Genomic DNA, 19,769 nt, shown 5'->3' with positions numbered 1-19,769 from the left:
TGTTTTAAGAAGCCCTCCTGGATGCTCCTTACAAACTCTGCCCCGTCCAAGCCCCTAGCACTAAGTGAGTCCCAATCAATATTGGGGAAGTTGAGTTCTCCCATCACAACAACCCTGTTGCTTTTACTCCTTTCCAAAATCTGATAAACCTATCTGCTCCTCCATCTCCCACATTCCAGTATGCATCCAGGATGTGTGAAGTAGATTGGAATTCCCATAAACCAGCAGAAGGTTCACACTGACCTCCAAGTTGCTTTGCTGGCAGGGGACAACACCCAGCTGCTGGCACCACATTTCTCTTTCCTCTGAGCACAATGACTCAGAGGAACAATGACTGTTGATATATATGTGACAGAGACACCCTCGTGATGAGGATGTTACTTGGCTAATTGTTTGATCCAATGGGCCAGGCTAGATTTTTGAAATTGTCAATGAATAAAACTGTGAAGCGAATCTTTCAACAACCTTAAATCCTTCATTTAAATGCCTCTGATTCATGGCAAACCCAAATTTACCAACAGTTTAACCTTTCTGATTAACGCGAAATGCGATTGGGCGGAGAATAGGATCAGATGCTGAATTGACGCCAAATCGCAATTCTTCGTCACCTCGACAGCGGAGTCAATGCGTACCAGAATGCGGGTACAATAAACACCATTTGCATTTCATTAGCAGGCCTGACCCAGTGTTCTCCGGGGCCTCCATGATTCTCCGCCTCCGATGGGCCCAGTTCCTGATGGCACGGTTCACTTGTGCTTTTAAAAATCATGAAACCGGCATGGTGGCTGATGAGGAAGAGAGAGGAGGTAGGATACAGAGAGGAGAAGCTGTGGGCTGCCGGGCCGGACACTGGGCGGGCTAGCTAGGGTGGGGCCCTGCCGGGCCGGGGGAGGGGTGGTGACAGGGGGAACAGGCCGAATGACAGGACAGTGCCCAGGCACGGACCGCCATTACTGCAGCCATCTTGCGCACCCACTGACCACGCACCTCGGCCCCTGGTTCTGCAGAGTGACGGAGGCCGTATGGGTGCCCTCGCCCTCTGCCACCCACCCCCTCTCCCCCCCACCCAGCTGGCAAATACTGGTGGCCCACCCAGAACAACACCCACAGTAGCCTTACGGGGGCCGCGGTGCATATCCCTGGTTGGGACAGTGCCAGCCGATGGGACCCCTGGCATCAGGGATCATCAAGGATCTGGGACCAGAGGTCCCCATGGTGCTGGCCAATTTCAGAGCCGGAGGTGTGGGGATGAAGGGGGGAGGGACATGCGGGGGCAGAGCCCACGGTGCCAAAACCGGGGCCACTATGTAGTCATTGGACCTTGTTGGAATTGGGGTACGCACCATGCTCACATGACGGCCGTTCACTCCCTGCAGACAATGGTTAATGAAATCCAACCAGCAATGGTGGCCTTCCTGCTAGTTATCGCAGTCCTGGGGGATGCACTGCGGCTATACGTGCGGGCGCTCATCGAGGAGGAGGAAGCTGCAGCAGCAAGTGTGCAGCAGCGGAGCATGCAGCGGCAGTGTAGGCAGCAGAGGGGCAGGTGGCAGCCACCCAGGGTAGAGAGAGAGCCTCCCAACAGGCCCAGGCCGAAATGTCAAGGGAGCGCCGCATGTGACCTCGTGTGTACCAGCACACCCTGTCATTGGAGGACCTGCTGGACTGGGCATGCTGTTGAAGACTCCGGCTGAGCAGGGAGACAGTGAGACATGTCTGCCAGGTCATGTCACACCTGGTTCTGTGGGGATATATCTTGGATTACTCCAAGGGGTATTTGTGATTCGGACACAGTGTAATGAGAACAATGACAGAAGTTCATCTACTCTACTTTATTGATAAGAATGATATGATGTAAGAATGCAATATAAGATAAGAATACAACGCATGAATCTCTCGTCCATCAGCTCGTCAGGGAACCCAGTGTCGATGGCGGCTTTGAAATTCGGTTCCTGGCAACTGTCACGACTCAGGACCGAGGTGAAGCCCAATCAACGAGCCAAGAGGCCTAATATTTCTGCAGTGAAGTAAATAAGTCTAGGAGAGATTTGCGGCTGGCAAAGTCAGCAAGATGTTGCAAATAGTTGGATAAATAAAGTATTAAACAAGCATAGTGTGGCATGAGAACACCTGAAATTGAACACCTGGTGCTTTATGCACCAGTCAACATAATGGTTGACACCTGGATGTCTGCTAAGTATCTGTTATATTACAATTTTGTAATATATATATTACTCTTTTTGTGTAGCCGAGTTGTTGAAATATAGATGTAATCTTCCAGGTGATGACAAAATAATTTAATGAGTAATATGAAATAAACTAGTGAGTTCTTTTTACTTTAATACTGAACTAGTAAAAAAACAAATAACTACAGATTAAACTATTAAATAAGGTAATGCTAGATACTAAAATCTGTTAACTTCTCTCTAGCTGTTTCCCTTCTGTACTCACCACATGCCGAACACACTCTCCTTAGGAAAGTGCGAGGACTGGACAGCACGGTGGCACAGTGGTTAGCATTGCTGCCTACGACGCTGAGGATCCGGGTTCGAATCCCGGCTCTAGGTCACTGTCCGTGTGGAGTTTGCACATTCTCCCCGTGTCTGCGTGGGTTTCACCCCCACAACCCAAAGATGTGCAGGATAGGTAGATCGGCCACGCTAAATTGCCCCTTAATTGGAAATGAAAAATAATTGGCTACTCTAAATTTATTTTAAAAAAGGAAAGTGCGGGGACTGGGCAGCATGGTGGCACAGTGGTTAGCATTGCAGTCTCACAGTACCGAGGTCCCAGGTTCGATCCCGGCCCTGGGTCACTGTCCGTGTGGAGTTTGCATATTATCTCTGTGTTTGCGTGGGTTTCGCCTCCACAACACAAAGATGTGCAAGGTAGGTGGATTGAACATGCTAAATTGCCCCTTAAATTGGGAAAAATGAATTGGGTACTCTAAATTTATTTTAAAAAAGGAAAAGGCGGGGAAATCTTTTTATAGGTATTGGTAGTATGGCCATCTAGTGATCATTTGCCTGTACTTGCTTAACATTACTTGATCATGTATTACAGTAGTCCCCCTTTATAACGCGGGTGTTGGGGTCCAAGACAGCCACCCGCGTTGCAACCGAGCCGCGGATATCCACGATGGGGGTTTTAAATTTATTTAAAAATCTATGCTAGCGCTTCCCATTGAGAGTCTACGGGGGGCGGGGGGAGAGGTCAGACCCCCGTAGACTCACAATGGGAAGCGCTAGCATAGATTTTTAAATAAATTTAAAACCCCCATCGTGGATCTAATTAAAACAGTGTCAATTTCAGCGGCCGGCTCACTTTGATCCGGAGAGGGAAGCTGCTCTCTCACTGAAACAATCAGCCGGCCGCTGAAATTGACACTGCCTGCTGCTCTCTCCCTCCAATCCAACTTTTAAGTTTTAATGTTTCTGATTGGAGGGAGAGAGCAGCCGGCAGTGTCAATTTCAGCGGCCGGCTGATTGTTTCAGTGAGAGAGCAGCTTCCCTCTCCGGATCAAAGTGAGCCGGCCGCTGAAATTGACACTGCCGGCTGATTGGAGGGAGAGAGCAGAGAACACAGGAGGAGGTCATACGGGCCTCTGCAAGACCAGCATGGTCTCACATCGCCCCTCCCCTCTGTAGCTGGGGTTCAGGCTGTGGCTGCTGGGGTACAGGCCGTGGCTGCTGGGCTTCAGGCTGTGGCTGCTGGGCTTCAGGCTGTGGCTGCTGGGGTACTGTGGCTGCTGGGGTACTGTGGCTGCTGGGGTACAGGCTGTGGCTGCTGGGGTTCAGGCTGTGGCTGCTGGGGTACTGATTGGAGGGAGAGAGCAGCGGGCAGTGTCAATTTCAGCGGCCGGCTGATTGCTTCAGTGAGAGAGCAGCTTCCCTCTCCGGATCAAAGTGAGCTGGCCGCTGAAATTGACACTGCCGGCTGCTCTCTCCCTCCAATCAGAAACATTAAAACTTAAAAGTTGGATTGGAGGGAGAGAGCAGCGGGCAGCGTCAATTTCAGCGGCCAGCTCACTTTGATCCGGAGAGGGAAGCTGCTCTCTCACTGAAACAATCAGCCGGCCGCTGAAATTGACACTGCCCGCTGCTCTCTCCCTCCAATCCAACTTTTAAGTTTTAATGTTTCTGATTGGAGGGAGAGAGCAGCGGGCAGGACAAGGATGGACACGACATGGACAACATGCATGGAATGCTCTGATTGCCTCCAGGTTGACCGACTTGGGGGGTAATAGTGGGGCGGTAGTGGACTGGCTAGGAGCATGGACACTGCATCCCACTCCTACACACCCTCAATACCCCCCTCCCTTCCCCGGCCACCCCCCACCTGCAACTCCCTCCGTGATACATACCTGTCGCACTACAGGGTGGGGCCCTGGGTTGGCAGCAACAGCGGTCCATGGGATGGAGGGTGATGACAGCCTTCTCTGCGATGAGCTCTGGTGCTTCACATCATTTGGCAATGTCTGACTCCTGCCCACGGTAGCACTTTCCACCGTCCACCTGGGTGATCTCTGTATGCGAGCTGGCCATTCCATCACATGGTCCCATTGAATCCCTGGGGTGGCGGTGGTGGGGATGGTCGGAGGGTGGCTGTGGAACCCAGGCCACCCACCGGGTCCGCCTAATCCCCTCCCACCATCCGCCCATTCCTCCCCTCGCCCCCGGCCAGCCCAGACCAGCCCACCCCTCACACCAATGGGACAGAGCACCAAGGCAGGTGTTACGGTGTGTACAGGTGTTTCATGTGAATGAATATATACAGATTTGTGCCCTAGCCCTGAGAACTAAACTGTGCCCTGCGCAAGGGCCAACTGGTGTCTAACTTTATGACCTTACGGGCTCTAACGCTACGTGGTGGTGGTTCCCCAGTACAGCAGGAGCGGAGGTAACCTGCTGTGATTCCTGCCCTGTGACCTGGGTACGCGTTGGCGGGTGTCTTCTGGGATAACTGGGCCTGGATGGGCCCAACTGCTGCTCGGATGTCCTGGGTGGCATGGTGCCATCCCGTTCTTCCCGCTTCCCATCAGACGCACCAGGGATAGAGGGGGGGGGGGGGGGGGGGGGGGGAGTCCGAGGTACTGCGGTATTCTGGCACCTCACCGAGGGAGTCACCGGCATTGACCTCATACCTCAGTGTACCCGATGGCCCCCAAGCTACTCCATGGGATGGAGGCTCGAGCAGAACTATCGCCTGAGGCTCCCCCATCACCCGTCACTGGCAGTCCTGGAGACCCGCTCTGATGTCGACCAGGGACTGCACACTCGCAGCCATGGAGCACATGGAGTGGACCATCGCCGTCTTGGACTGTACCATATCATGCTGCGGCTGTGCTGCCATCTTCTGGATTTGTGTCACTTCAGCCAGTGACTACGCCATCTCCCTCTGGGACTGGGCCACCTCCCTCTGAGTCTGCGCCATGCCGGCCAGCGCCTGGGCAATGCCGCCAACATTTCTCGCCCTGGCCTGTTGTGACTGGGCCACGCTCAGGTGCGCAGCTGGATTGTCGAGGTGGCTCTGGCACATGGTTGTCTGTGATACGGCAGTTCTGTCCTGGACTGCGGCCACCCCACCGCCTGCACAGAATGCCCCAGGCCTTGAACATGCTGCTCCATAGCCAAAGGGTTAAGGATGTGTGGGGGGTCAGGGTTAGTGCCAGGGGCACAGTGCTGCCAACTCACCCTGGCCGCCCCGGCGTTTTTTGCAGCACTTCATGCCGGTGCGGACAACTTTGCCCACGGCGCTGACTGCCTCTGCCATAGCCAGAAGGGTCACCCCTCCAATGCCTCCACCGTGAATGCCACCCGTGCATTGTAGGCCAGGGTGGCACGCATTGTCGGCACCACCACCTGCTCCTGCATGCGATTGGACTCCTCCAACTGCACCTGCAGCTGTTGGATGCTCACCCACTACCCCTCATGTCCCTGGCTCTGCCAGTGAATCTCCACTACACATGGAACTGACTGTTCCAGAAGCCTGACACCCGTCTGGATGGCAGCGAGTTCCTCGGGTCGGCCTGCCCTCCAAACTCCCGCCCTATCGGGTGTTCCTTCCTCCACATGAGGTATCGGAGCAGCTGTGTGGTGCGCAGCAGATAGTGTCCCAGGAGCCTCTTCACTAACATGCCCAACCGAGGTGAGTGTCTCTGGGATGGTGGAGGGTGTTGGAGACAGCTGTGAGGGGAAATCACTATCACCCTCCGACCCGAGCTCTGGCGTGTCCTGAACCTTGGGTGGAGGGCTGGCGTCCGAGCTGCTCGCCCCGTCATTGCTCAGCTCACGGGGGGGGGGGCCTCCAGCTGTGCCACCAGCTGGGCCCGGGTGATGGCAGATCAATCCGCTCCATCCCCAGCAGGCCCTGAAAGGCACAAGACAAGACGCAGGATTAGACCTCAGGCCAGTGGGGGTGTGGATGGGGACGAGAGGTGGTGATGTAGGGGGGGTGCAGGGTGAAGGTGGCGTGGGGGTGAGGGTGGCGTGTGGCTGAGGGTGATGTGGAGGTAAGAGTGATGTGGGGTGAGTGTGGTTTTGGGGTGAGGTGGTGTTGGTGGTTCAGGATGAGGGTGGTGTGCGGATGGTGTTGGGGGGGTTGACATACGTGTCATGGGGAACCGCAACTAAGGCACTGGTTTAGCACTGTGTGCTATACAGCTGGCTTGTGATGCAGAACAATGCCAGCAGCGAGGGTTCAATTCTTGTTCTGGCCTCCGCGAACAGGCGCCGGAATGTGGTGACTAGGGGCTTTTGACAGTAAGTTCATTGAAGCCTACTTGTGACAATAAGCGATTATTATTATTATAAATAAGTGGCGTCTCACTACCTCACCTGCAGCTGAACTCCACCTCGGTCACCTCCCTTTCCTCCAGGCCGCCGACCATGTCCAGGGCCCTCTGCCTGACCATGGTGAGGCGCCGCTAGTCTGCCAGTCGCCCTCCTATCTTCACCCACTCCTGGTGGTTGTGTGTGGCCTCCTCGGGCGCAGGGAAACACACACAGCACAACCATTAGACAGTCCAATCCATGCAGCCCAGGGTGTGGGAAGCTGGTGGCCTCAGTGGCCAGGGCAACTGGCCATGGCGCAGGTACGGGTACCGACATGTGAGGCAGGGTCGGGGTTCACTCGCCCTCTGGGTTGGGGCTGTAAGGTTATGGGTGTGTGGAATGCGTGTTAGTTCCAGGGGCGCAGTGCTGCCTACTCACACTGGCCGCCCTTTGTAGGTCATGCAGTTTTTTCTGCACTGCTGGCTGGTATGGACTACGTTGCCCACAGCGCTGACTGCCTCTGCCATCTGTGTCCAGACATGACGAACAGCGGCGGCTGGCAGCCTCCTTCCCGGGCCGGGATAGAGGGTGATCTTCTTCTCCTCCACGGCATCCAGGAGGGTCTCCAGCTCGGCATCTGTGAAACGTGGGGCTGCGCGTCTTGCTGCCATCTTGTTGGCTGGGATGGTGTGTGTGGGGAGTGAAGTGTGTATATGTGGCTGCAGCTTGTCAGCCTCCTGAGTGTTAATCATGGAAATGGCGAATCCAGCACCATTTCTCATTGGAATCGATTGTGTTCCATGTGGCTCCGGTGCTAGCCCCTCAACAGTAACGGAATCGGTCCAGTTTTGCTGTCGTGAAAGTCCATGGATTCAGCATTGGCGTCAACATTTAGTCTCAGAAACGGAGAATCCTGCCGAATGTTTTCTATCCTTTCAAGGGTATGGCTGGTTAGGCGTTCCCCATAGGGTATCTCCCAGGTACACTCCTCTGGGATAGAATTTGTTTTTTAAATTCAAGGAATATGGGATTTCTGGCTGGGCCAGTATTCATTACCCATCCCTAATTGCCCTGAAGGTGGTGATGGGCTTCCTCCTGAACTGCTGCAGTCCATGTGGTGTAGGTACACTCACAGTGCTGTTAGGGAGGGGTTTCCAGGAATTTGACCCAGCGACAGTGAAGGAACAGTGCTATATTTCCAAGTCAGGATGGTGAGTGACTTGGAGTGCAGCTTTCAGGTGATACTGTTCCCAGGTATCTGCCGCTCTTGTCCTTCTATTTTTTAAAATAAATTTAGAGTACCCAATTATTATTTCCCTATTAAGGGACAATTTAGCGTGGCCAAACCACCTAACCTGCACATCTTTAGGTTATGGGGGTGAGGCCCACTCAGAAACGGGGAGAATGTGCAAACTCCACACTGACAGTGACCCGGGGCCAGGATCAAACCCACGCCCTCGGCGCCGTGAGGCAACAATGCTAACCACTGCTGACCATAAACTCAGAAGAGGGGATGTTCGCTGATGATTGCACAGTGTTCAGCACAATGTGTGACTCTTCAGACACTGAAGCAGCCCACCTGCAAATGTAGAAAGACCTGGACAATATCCAGGCTTGGGCTGACAAGTGGCAAGCACAATTCATGCCACACAAGTGCCAGAAAGTCACCACCTCCAATAAGGGAGACTCAAATCATCACCTTTTGACTTTCAACGGAGTTACCATAATTGAACCCCCCACTATCAACATTCTGGCTGTTACCATTGATCAGAAACTGAACTGGACCAGCCACATAAATACAGTGGCTACAAAAGCAGGTCAGAGGCTAGGAGTTCTGAGGCAAGTAACTCACCTCCTGACTCCCCAAAGCCTCCCCATCATCTACAAAGAACAAGTCAGGAGTGTAATGGGATACTCGACACATACCTGGATGAGTGCAGCTCCAACAACACTGAAGAAGCTCGACACCATCCAGGACAAAGCAGCCCACTTGGTTGGCACCGCTTCCTCAAGCATTCACTCCTTCCACCACTGTTGCAGTAGCAGCAGTGTGTACCATTTACAAGAGGCACTGCAAGAACTTCCTCAGACAGCAACTTCAAAACCCACGACCAATACCACTTAGAAAGTCAAGGGCAGAAGATACTTGGGAACACCATCACCTGGATGTTCCCCTCCAAGTCACCATCCCAACATGGAATTATATTGCCGTTTCTTCACTGTCGCTGGGTTAAAACCCTGGAACACCCCTCCTCCCCCACCGCCAATAGCACAGTAGGCGTACCTACACCACATGGACTGCAGTAGTTCAAGAAGGCAGCTCACCACCACCTTCCCAAGGGCAATTGCCGGGGGGGGGGGGGGGGGGGGGACACATTCTGGCCAAGGCAGCAAAGGCCACATCCTGAAAAAATAAATGTTTAAAAACACGGGAAAATTACAATCAGGAAGGAATTGGTGTTGAGCAAATTGATGTATCTACGGCTGGCAAATCCCCTGGTCTGGGTGGACATCACCCGAAGGTCTTCAAAGAAGTGGCTAATGAGATTGGGATGATGCACTGGTTTTAATTTTCCAAAATTCCCGAGATTAGGTGAAGGTTCCATTAGACTGGAAGACAGGTAATAGACCGGCTTTATTCAGAAGGGAGGGAGATAGAAAGCAGGAAATTAGGCCAGTTAGCTGAACATCTGTCATAGGAAAAATATTAGAAGCCATTATTAAAGATGTTATAGCAGGGCACTTCGACAAATTCAAGGCAATCGGGCAGAGTCAACACGGTTTTCTGAAAGAGACATCATGTTTAATCAATTTAGTGGAGTTCTTTGAAGAGTCACATGTGCTGTGGATAAGAGTGAACCAGTGACTACTGTACTGAGATTTTCAGAAGGCGTTTGGTAAGTTGTCACATCAAAGGTTATTAGAGAAAATAAAAGCTCATGGTATTAGAGTAGCATATTGACATGGACTGAAGATTGGCTAGCTGACAAGAAACAGAGAGTTGGCATAAATGGAACTTTTTCTAGTTGTCAGGATGTGATGAGTAGTGTACCACAGGGATCAGTGCTTGGCCCTCAACCTCTTACAATTTATATAAATGACTTGGATGTAGGAACTGAAAGTAAGCTATCTAAATGTGCTGATGACACAAAGGTAGTCAAAGGAAATTAAATTGTGAAGGGGACGTAAGGAATCTACAAAGGGACATATATGGGCAAATGTAAAATTTGGTCTTTTGCTAAAATCAAGCGCAACATCAGATGCAATGCATGTTCTTGTAAACTTGGAATCTTGTATGAGTCTATTGTGGGGACCATGAATTGGATTCAATTTGAATTTGAATTGTTTTTTGGAGCAAGCAACAAATCAGATTAGGGGCTTTCCCCAACCATTCTGCACATTGGCTTTGTGACTCTGAAAGAGGAATTTCGTTTTGAAGTGAAATTGTTCGTTTTGGCAAGAAGAATGAAAAAGATTATTATCTAAATGGTGAGAAATTGCAGAGCCCTGAAGTGCAGAGGGATTTGGGAGTTTTCATGCATGAATCACAAAAGGCGGGAACAACAAGTAATTAGGAAAGCTAAGAGAATGTGATTATAAAAGTGGGAAGGTCATGCTTAATTTGTACAGTGCATTGGTGAGACCACATCTGGAGTATTGTGTACAATATTGTTCTCCTTATTTAAAGAAAGATGTAAATGTGTGGAAGCAGTTCAGAGGAGGTTTGCTGGACTAAAACCAGGAATAGAAAGGTTGTCTTCTGAGGAAAGGTTGGATAAGTTAGGTTTGTATCCACGTGAGTTTCGAAGCCTAAAAGGTGACTTGATGAAACATTTAAGATCCTGAGGGGTATTGACAGGGGTGGATGTTGTTTCTCTCTTTATTTGGTTCTAAATATGGCGGTCAATATGGTCGCCTTCCTTAATTCTAATTATGTTTGCTTCAGAGTCGACTCGCCAGGTATCTCTCGATACCGCCACAAGGTTCAAACCCAAAAACTGACCAAAGAGCCAATACACCAGTTAGTAGTTCAAAGTCAGTACTATTTATTTGCACACACAGCAATATCTACTCATGCATGAAATACTACAGACTAAACTATCTCTAATGCTAAAGCCTATACTTAATTTCAAGCGCCCACTCAGTCAGAGGAACAATGGCCGTTGTTCAGATCTGAGGCTGCTGGGGTCGAAGTGGTGAAGGGGAACAGCTAAGGTCGACCATATGGTAGCGAGCATTGACCTTGGACTTACTTGCTTCTGATGTAGCTGGTGGATGGGTCTCTCCACTTTGAGAGCCAATTCCAAGAGAGAGATTCTCTCTTGGGGCCTTCTTCTTATACCCGAAGGGACTTCGCGCGCTTTTGGGCAGGCCTTGAACTTGTCCCCAATCAATTGGGCCGTATCTTGTTCACTCGTATTGATCTTGACCAATAAAGGGGTGGGTGCCCTAATGGCTGGGCGTGACCTAGGTGGCCGTTGGTCTTGCTTTGTTTCTGCTTTCAGTTAGGGGAACTGGCACCGCGATGTCTGGAGCCAGATCGGTTACTTGAATATCTCCCTTTGTTCCCGGAGATAGGCCATCAATATGCTAATGGATCTACAGTTTCAGTCTCGTCTGGGAGCTGCGGTTCCAATACGCATACAGGCTCTGTGCCTGCCTGCCTTCTTAGCATTGTCCATAGTTCCCTGCAGTCTTTGCAAACATCCATTTTGTGTCCTGGAAGTGGCCATCCCAGATGGCTACAATGTGGAGAGGATGTTTCCTCTTGGTCGGAGAATCTAGAATCATAGAATTTACAGTGCAGAAGGAGGCCATTCGGCCCATAGAGTCTGCACCGGCCCTTGGAAAGACTTAAGCCCACACCTCCACCCTATCCCAGTAACCCCACCTCACCATTTTGAACACGAAGGGCAATTTAGAATAACCTGCACATCTTTGGACTGTGGGAGGAAACCGGAGTAACCGGAGGAAACCCACGCAGACACGGGGAGAACATGCAGACTCCACACAGGCAGTGACCCAAGCCGGGAATCGAACCTGGGACCCTGGAGCTGTGAAGCAACAGTGCTAACCACTCTGCTGCCATGCTGCACTGAACTAGGGAGTACTTTTTTCAAGTAAAGGGTTACCTATTTAAGACGGGTGAGGAGAATTTATTTTTTTCAGAGGCTTGAGAGTCTTTGGAACTCTCTTCCACGAAAGGCGGTGGAAGCAGAGTCTGTGAATAGGTTCAAGGCAGAGCGAGATAGATTCTTGGTTAACAAGGGGGTGAAAGATTATCGGGGATCAGTAGGAATGTGGGGTTGAGGTTACAATCAGATCAGCCATGATATTATTGAATGCCAGAGCAGGCTCGAGGGGCCAGTTGTCTATTCCTGCTCCGAATTTGTATGTTCTTTTGTTTTATTTTAAATTTAGAATACCCAATTATTTTTTTCCAATTAAGGGCAATTTAGCGTGGCCAATCCACCTAACCTGGGTTGTGGGGAGTGAAACACACGCAAACACGGGGAGAATGTGTAAACTCCACATGGATAGTGACCCAGGGCCGGGATCGAACCCGGGTCCTCAGAGCCATAGGCAGCAGTGCTAATTACTGCGCCACCATGCCGCCTTTGTATGTTCGTTTGTATGTTTTTATCTCATAAGAGCAGCATTAGGCCACTCGGCCCAGGATTCACTGGCCGCACCAGCATGGTCTCAACTGTGCACCGATTAATACCGGCCTCCACAAGTGGACGCCAGGTGTGATGGCCACTCCACGGGTCTCAGAGGCTAATGGAGCCCCAGGTGGTTGGGGATAGGGAAGGACAGTATCCTGGCACTCCCACTGGCGCTTCGGCACTGCAATCCAGGCTCCCTGGCAGTGCCAACCTGGGGGAGAAAGGAGGGGAGTAATGCCCAGGTCTGTGGGGAACGCCATTGTCTGTGGGTGCAGGGAACCCTGAAACTCACTTACAGATTGGGGCATCCTTTCAAATTGTATCCCCGATCTCTGAGGAGCCAGTCTCAGCAGTTCCCCAGTGCTGAAAACATTTTGAAGTGTGGGCTAGACCAGGGAGAAACTCCCCAAGCCCCATATGTGGGTGAATCCAGGTCTGGGTTTCAACCATAAAGTCCATAGGAAACACCTGCCAAGCTCACCCAAAATGACACTGAGACATTTTTTGGGAGATTTGCACCCTATGTCTCGAAAAGTCACCTCTCATTCTTCTAAACTCCAATGAGTACAGGCCCAACTTAGTCAATCTCTCCTCATAAAAATATGCTCCATACACAGGGTCGACTCAGTGAATCTTCTCTGAACTGCCTCCAATGCAAGTAATATCCTGCCTCAGATAAGTGTCAGTGTGTGAACATTTAGGAAACAGTGATCATTGTATGGCAAGGATTAGGGTGTTGATAGACTATGACAATTCAAAATCCAGAGTAAGAATAATTAACTGGGGGAGAACCAACTTCCATGGGGCAAGTGGGAGCTGGGCTGGATGGACTGGAATGAGAGATTGGTGGAGAAAACTATATGAGAGGCAGCTGGGGAAAAACTGGAGTTGAACAATGGGCTACCTTCCAAACAGAAGCCATTGTCAAGGTAAATTTCCCTCAAAGGATAAAGGCAGGGTAAACAAATCCAGAGCTTCGTGAAAGAAAACAAAACAGAAAGTAAGATAAAGATGAAAAAATGTGCTTATGACAGGCATTATGTAGAAAATACAATTGAGAACCAAAAGGAGTACAGAAGGTTCATAGGGTAGATGAAAAATCAGATTAGAGAAGACGAAAAGGATTACGAGAAAAGACTGGCAGCCAACACAAAGGGGAATCCCAAAGTCTTCTCTCGGCTTATAAATAGTAAAAGGGTGGTAAAAGGAGAAGTAGGCCCAATTGGGACCTAAAAGGGAATTTATATGTGGAGGCAGGGAGCATGGCTGAGGCATTAAATGAATACTTTGCATCGGTCTTTACCATGGTGCTATCCAGGCCAAGGTGACAGAGGAGGAAACACTGCCAGAAGGGTTCAAAATTGATAAGGAGGAAGTGTTTGATAAACTGTGGGGCACTTAAGGTTGACAAGGCACCTGGACCAGATGAGATACATCCATGGTTATTGAAGTAATTGGGAGTGGAAAATACAGAGGCACTGGCCATAATCTTCCCCTCTTCCCGAGATGGAAAGGTGCCGGGGAATGGAGAACTTCAGACATTACGCCCTTATTCAAAAAACGTTGTGATGATAAATGCAGTTTTAACTTCAGTGGTGGGGAAGCTTCTAGAAACAATTATATGGGACAGAATTAGTCGTCACATGGAAAATATGAGTTGATTAGGATGAGCAAGGATGGATTTCTTTTTTAAAAATAAATTTGGAGCACCCAATTATTTTTTTCCAATTAAGGAGCAATTTAGCACGGCCAATCCACCTAACCTGCACATCTTTGGGTTGTGAGGGCAAAACCAACTCAAACACGGGGAGAATGTGCAAACTCCACACGGACAGTGACCCCGAGCCAGGATCGAACCTGGGACCTCGGCGCCGTGAGGCAGCAGGGCTAACCCACCACGCCACCGTGCTGCCCTTAAACTAGGGTATTATGTACAGTTCTGGGCGGTTGGGATTGTTTTCCTTGGAGAGATGAAGGCCAAGAGGAGGTTTGACAGAGATGTTCAAAATCATGAGGGGGCTGGACAGAATAGTAAAGTAGAAACTGGTTCTGTTCGTAAAAGAGTTGAGAACGAGAGAGCACAGATTTTATGAGATTTATAAAAGAAGAAAATGTGATGTGAGAAAAAACAGCCATTTTTACAGGAGTGGTTCGGGTCTGACATGCACTGACTGGAAGTGTGGTGGAGGTATGTTCAATTGAGGCATTAAAGAGGGCAGTAGATGATTACTTGAACAGAGGTGATGTGCTAAGGTACAGGGAAAAGGCAGGAGAATTGAACTCCGTCATAATGCTCATTTGGAGACCCAGTGCAGACACGATGGGCCGAATGGCCTCCTTCTGCACCATAACACTTTTGTGATTTTGTGACATTGACAAAAGTTGAATCTCTTTCCCCTCCTGACTATCTATCCTATAATATAACACTTTGCCAATGAACGTGCCAATAAACATCATGTTAGTCACTAAGTTAACACCAAATCAATGCATCCTTTCTTACAAGTCTCTGAACCTCATGATTAATACAATGCAATGTTGGGATAGATTCTATTTTTGTGCAGTAAAGTCCAAGGTGAACAAAAATGAAAATCGCTTATTGTCACGAGTAGGCTTCAATGAAGTTACTGTGAAAAGCCCCTAGTCGCCACATTCCGGCGCCTGTCCGGGGAGGCTGGTACGGGAATCGAACCGTGCTGCTGGCCTGCTTGGTCTGCTTTAAAAGCCAGCGATTTAGCTGAGTGAGCTAAACCAGCCCCTTATAACCTTATACAATACATTACAAAATACTCTTTACCAATACCATCTTTCTTTGTCTTTTCACTTATTCAGGTGAAACAAATAATAAAAGGGAGACTCTCCTTTTTAAAGTTCCTTTCTTGACCATCATAGGTCCTAAACGTTGCAGCTATTGAAGTATTATTGAAGAGCAGTCAGTGTTGTAATGCAGGAAATGAATGTAACCAATTTGCCCACAGCAAGCTTCCAACAACAGCAATATGACAATGACCAGATCAACTGTTTGTGTGATGTTGATTGGAAGATAAATATTGGCTGCCAAGTTACACACAAGTTACAAAAGGTCTTTCAGGTGGAACTTCAAAGCCAGCGATATAGAAGGTGGTTAGCTGCCCAGGGTCTGCAACTGGACCATGGCACCCAGGGGGCTCTTGTTTTCTGACTGCATTTCTAAAGGTTGTTCATGGGCAGACTTGCAAAGCCTGCTTATGTTGTACTGGGCTCTGAGTGGGCGGCAGGCATTCCTGGTATGTGCTGCTTTCCAAAGAGGCAGCAGTACTAGGCAGATTTACTCCAGCCATCACTATTCCACAGGACCCTGGATATAATCTTTATTATTGTCACAAGTAGGATTATATTAACACAGCAATGACGTTACTGTGAAAATCCTCATGTCACCACATTCCAGCGCCTGATCGGGTATACTGAGGGCGAATTCAGAATGTCCAATTCACCTCACCAGCACGGCTTTCGAGACTTGTGGGAGGAAACCGGAGCACCCGGAGGAAACCCACGCAGACACAGGGAGAAGTGTGCAGACTCTGAACAGACAGTGGCCCAAGTCGGGATCAAACCTGGGACCCTGGAGCTGTGAAGCAATAGTGCTAACCACTGTGCTAACCAATGTCTTTTCCATTCTCCCCCTCAAAAAAAATTGGCACTAGAATTGGAGGCTCTGCTTTTGTGGTAGGGGAGCCCCTAAAAGTGCATTGAATTGGTCCCTGGTTGCTTCTTAGTTGGGGGTCTGCTGATCCATTGGCTAAACTGTTGTCAGAATTGTGTGCTGACTTCTCCAGAAGCAAGATTGAGCGAAGAAGGAGTGTGTACCAAGAGCTGGAACAAGAGTCTGTCTGTCAGTTAAAGTGGAGAAAGTGACTTTAGGATTCTTTTAATGTAAATAATGGCAGTTAGAGGAGCTGGGTGCACAATGCATTATCCCATGTTAGAGTTTCCCCTAATCAGAGGGCATTGCAAAGTGTTAGTGATTGTAACATTCCTTTCAGAGGATGAAGAGGTTCTCAGGGTTGCCATTGGACCTCTTGCAGTGCTAAACTTTAATCCTGGGAGTAGAAAGTTGGCTACTCATTTAGAACGTTGTGACCAGCAGTCTGTGGCTTGAACATACAAATGAGGAACAGGGGTAGGCCATTCAGCCCCTCTAGCCTGCTCTACCATTCAAAAAGATCACGGCTGATCTGATTGTAACCTCAACTCCGCATTCCCCTATCCCCCAATATCAATTTAAAACACATCTAATAGGTCTGAACCTGTGGCATCTTCTTCTTTGGGTCATGCCCTGCATGGCTGGCTGTCTGTGACAGCTGCTGCCTCAATAGATGTTCTTGAAAAGCGGCAGAGAAAGATTGGTGAGACACGGGGTTGAATTTCCACCATGAAATCTATTCGTGGTCGAGAACTTTGAGAGAAAATACTGAAGAAATTTCAGGGAATTGGTATAAACAAAATTATGAATGATAGTGAGGAGAACTTGTGTGGTGTGTAAACACTTTAGCTGACAGTCAGTCAGCGAGACTGGTGGTGTCCCTTTTAATTTACTAGTTCCCCATTATGCTGCAGTATCCTTTTGAAGTCTGCGCTGTAGTTAACATGGAGCCCAGCAAATTGCACAGGATTTATAACAATCGTTATTCCAATGGACAGAAAGCTAAGCCGATCCAGTAAACTCTTGTGTAAATATTCTTACAGACTACTGAATTACATAAAAACGTTTTTTCCGTATCTGTTAAAAGTCATACAACTCACTGCACAGAAATCCGAAGTTCGCTTGTATTAGCCTTAGTTCCAGAGCAGGCGCCTTGTGAGTGTTTACTTCTTTCCTATTTCCTTCCTGGAGGGAGTATGTGTGATAGCTCCCTATAAGCTTCCTGGCAATGCCGCCTGATTCTAATCTGTACCTTGTGATGTCCGTGTAGCAGCAGGAATGAATGTGGTTGGATCGCAGGCCAACTGCTGCTGGACATTTTCCAGATTATCTACAACTAACTGCACAGGATGGATTGGTCAGATCCATTGTTGGGAGGTCCCACTATTGCAGTCAGCTTCACTTCATGTTGCTGCTGAACGCCAGCGCTGGATGTGGACTCCTGAGGACAGAGACTAAGGCATAGGTTGTCTGTAAATATGACCGAGTTTAATCTTTTGCTACCACCTATGCCATAGACAATTGTCCTGGTTGGATGCCCTTAAAGCATTAGTGCTGGACACTCCATTGGGTGCACTTATCGCCACTGATTTATACCTGGATAGCAACAAGCTCTGATTTTCTGCCTGAACGGTTTCTCAATCTGAATCACCAACATGTTGAATTTGGACTAGAAAGCCTATTTTAGACTCAATCCCAAGGTTCTACAGCTATAATCTGACAATCGATGAGTGATGTTTCTACCGTGCCACTGAAAAGACTACTGCAGAGGGAAGTGATGAGACTGTTCCTGTTCTTTTTTGAATTGCGCCATTAGGATCTTTTTAAACATATGTGGGGATTTAACATCTGACAGTACTTCAACGATAGGCTACCAAACCCATGTCAGAAGTGGAGGTGCATTTGATTCTTATTGGCAATCTTGTTCAGAAAGACATTAAATTTTATAGACAAGTCCTATGAGATCAGAATCAGTAGACCTTGCATTGGAAACCTAAGCAGCAGGTGTTTCCTTTTCGACCACCCCCACCATCTGTTTCTTTTCATTTGTGTCTCATGATTTCCTATGGTTACCTCCTTAAATTGACCATCTAAAAATTCTGTGTTATGTATAGCTGTGGTGGTTCTTGGTAAAGATAGTAACAATGATCTGCCTTCATGCTGGCTTACTTGGGGTCATTGTGGTAGCGCACTGTTTTTCCTGATTTACAGAGAAACATATCAAAATGCTTCCTCAAGATAAGCACCCTTCCCTTCTTCTGGTTCATTTAGGTGCCTTCCTGAAGGAGGTATATTTCTGTGAGTAATTTATTTCTGTGAGTAACTTCAATCATTGTGGTACAAGGATATTAACAAGTCTTTATTTAAACAGTGGCCCATAACTTCCATCCCACAGAGCATGTACCCACGAGGGACCCCAAAGATATGCCACGGAATCTCACTGGAAGTCCCCACGTTAAGGATATCACGGCAATTGCTCAGTAGTTCAATCTTCCAATGGACAATTAGCCTGCACCAGGAACCATCCAATATACCAGTTTTAATCTCATTCTCTTAGTTAATTATAGTACTGAATTCACCCCTGTCCCCTCATCACCCGACGCCCCACTGGACCTCCTGACCACTGCTCCCCACTCTCCCTGATTGCCCCCTAAGTGTTTCCCACCCCTGAGACCATCCCCCAGCCGCAACTGCCTTCCCAAAAGCTGACTAACCCCCTCCTCAAATAACCTCACCTATCACATCATCCCCTCACTCCCACCCCTGAATGACCACATAACCTCCCACTGACCACATGATCTGCCCAGACAACCTGACCCAACACCCTCTCTTCCCCCTTCCCCCCCACCGACCACATGACCCCTCAATTCCAACCCATCCTACCCACTTATACACTTCTCTTGTGTCTGACTAATCAACATGGCTGGATCTTCAAAACCTAACCTGCTCTACCGTAGTTAGTTCCATGAATAAATAGGCAACCTGTCTTCCTTTCCTTTGACTCTCCTGTAAGTGACTGAGGGTCTCAGGAACCCACTTACACTTCACTGTTCCCCCAGTTCGAGTCAAAAGAACAAAGAACAAAGACAAGTACAGCACAGGAACAGGCCCTTCAGCCCTCCAAGCCTGTGCTGACCATGCTGCCCATCTAAATTAAAATTTTCTACATTTCCTGGGTCCGTATGCCTCTATTCCCATCCTATTCATGTATTTGTCAAGATGCCCCTTAAATGTCACTATCATCGCTGCTTCCACCACCTCCTCCGGCAGCGGGTTCCAGGCACCCACTACCCTCTGTGTAAAAAACTTACCTCGTACATCTCCTCTAAACCTGAAAGGTCAGATGAGAAATGTGCAGCTGCATTTTAGTGGCAGTAAATAGGAGCACAACGGCAATCTGACTCTGATTGTCACTCCACAGAAGTTACGGCTCATTATACGAAATATTGAGGTATACAAAGATACAATCGGAACAAAGTATTGCTCCACGACTGTCAGGTGATCAGTCTCTTCACACACATAGAAGAGAAAATACCCTCTGCCAGTCCTGCGCTTTCTACACTTGCGAGTGACAACCTGTGGAGAAGATCTTCCCTGATAAAAGCAAAATACTAAGGATGCTGGGGATCTGAAATAAAAATTGGAAATCTC

General features: G+C 48.9%; 1 protein-coding gene across 1 annotated transcript in view; it reads right to left on the bottom strand.

Annotated features, from left to right (window-relative positions):
• Nucleotides 1-17,302, bottom strand: part of LOC119968886 (NXPE family member 3-like) — a 76,794-nt gene extending 59,492 nt beyond the window's left edge. Inside the window, exon 1 of the mRNA XM_038801822.1 lies at nucleotides 17,219-17,302. The gene's annotated coding sequence lies outside the window, so the exon portion shown is untranslated. The remainder of the gene's footprint in view (nucleotides 1-17,218) is intronic.
• Nucleotides 17,303-19,769: the final 2,467 nt, after the last annotated feature.

The sequence above is a fragment of the Scyliorhinus canicula genome, chromosome 7 (assembly GCF_902713615.1).
Source record: "Scyliorhinus canicula chromosome 7, sScyCan1.1, whole genome shotgun sequence".
Taxonomy (NCBI): Eukaryota; Metazoa; Chordata; class Chondrichthyes; order Carcharhiniformes; family Scyliorhinidae; genus Scyliorhinus; species Scyliorhinus canicula.
Note: the sequence above shows the minus strand (reverse complement) of the source record. Positions and strands in the feature narration are given on the sequence as shown.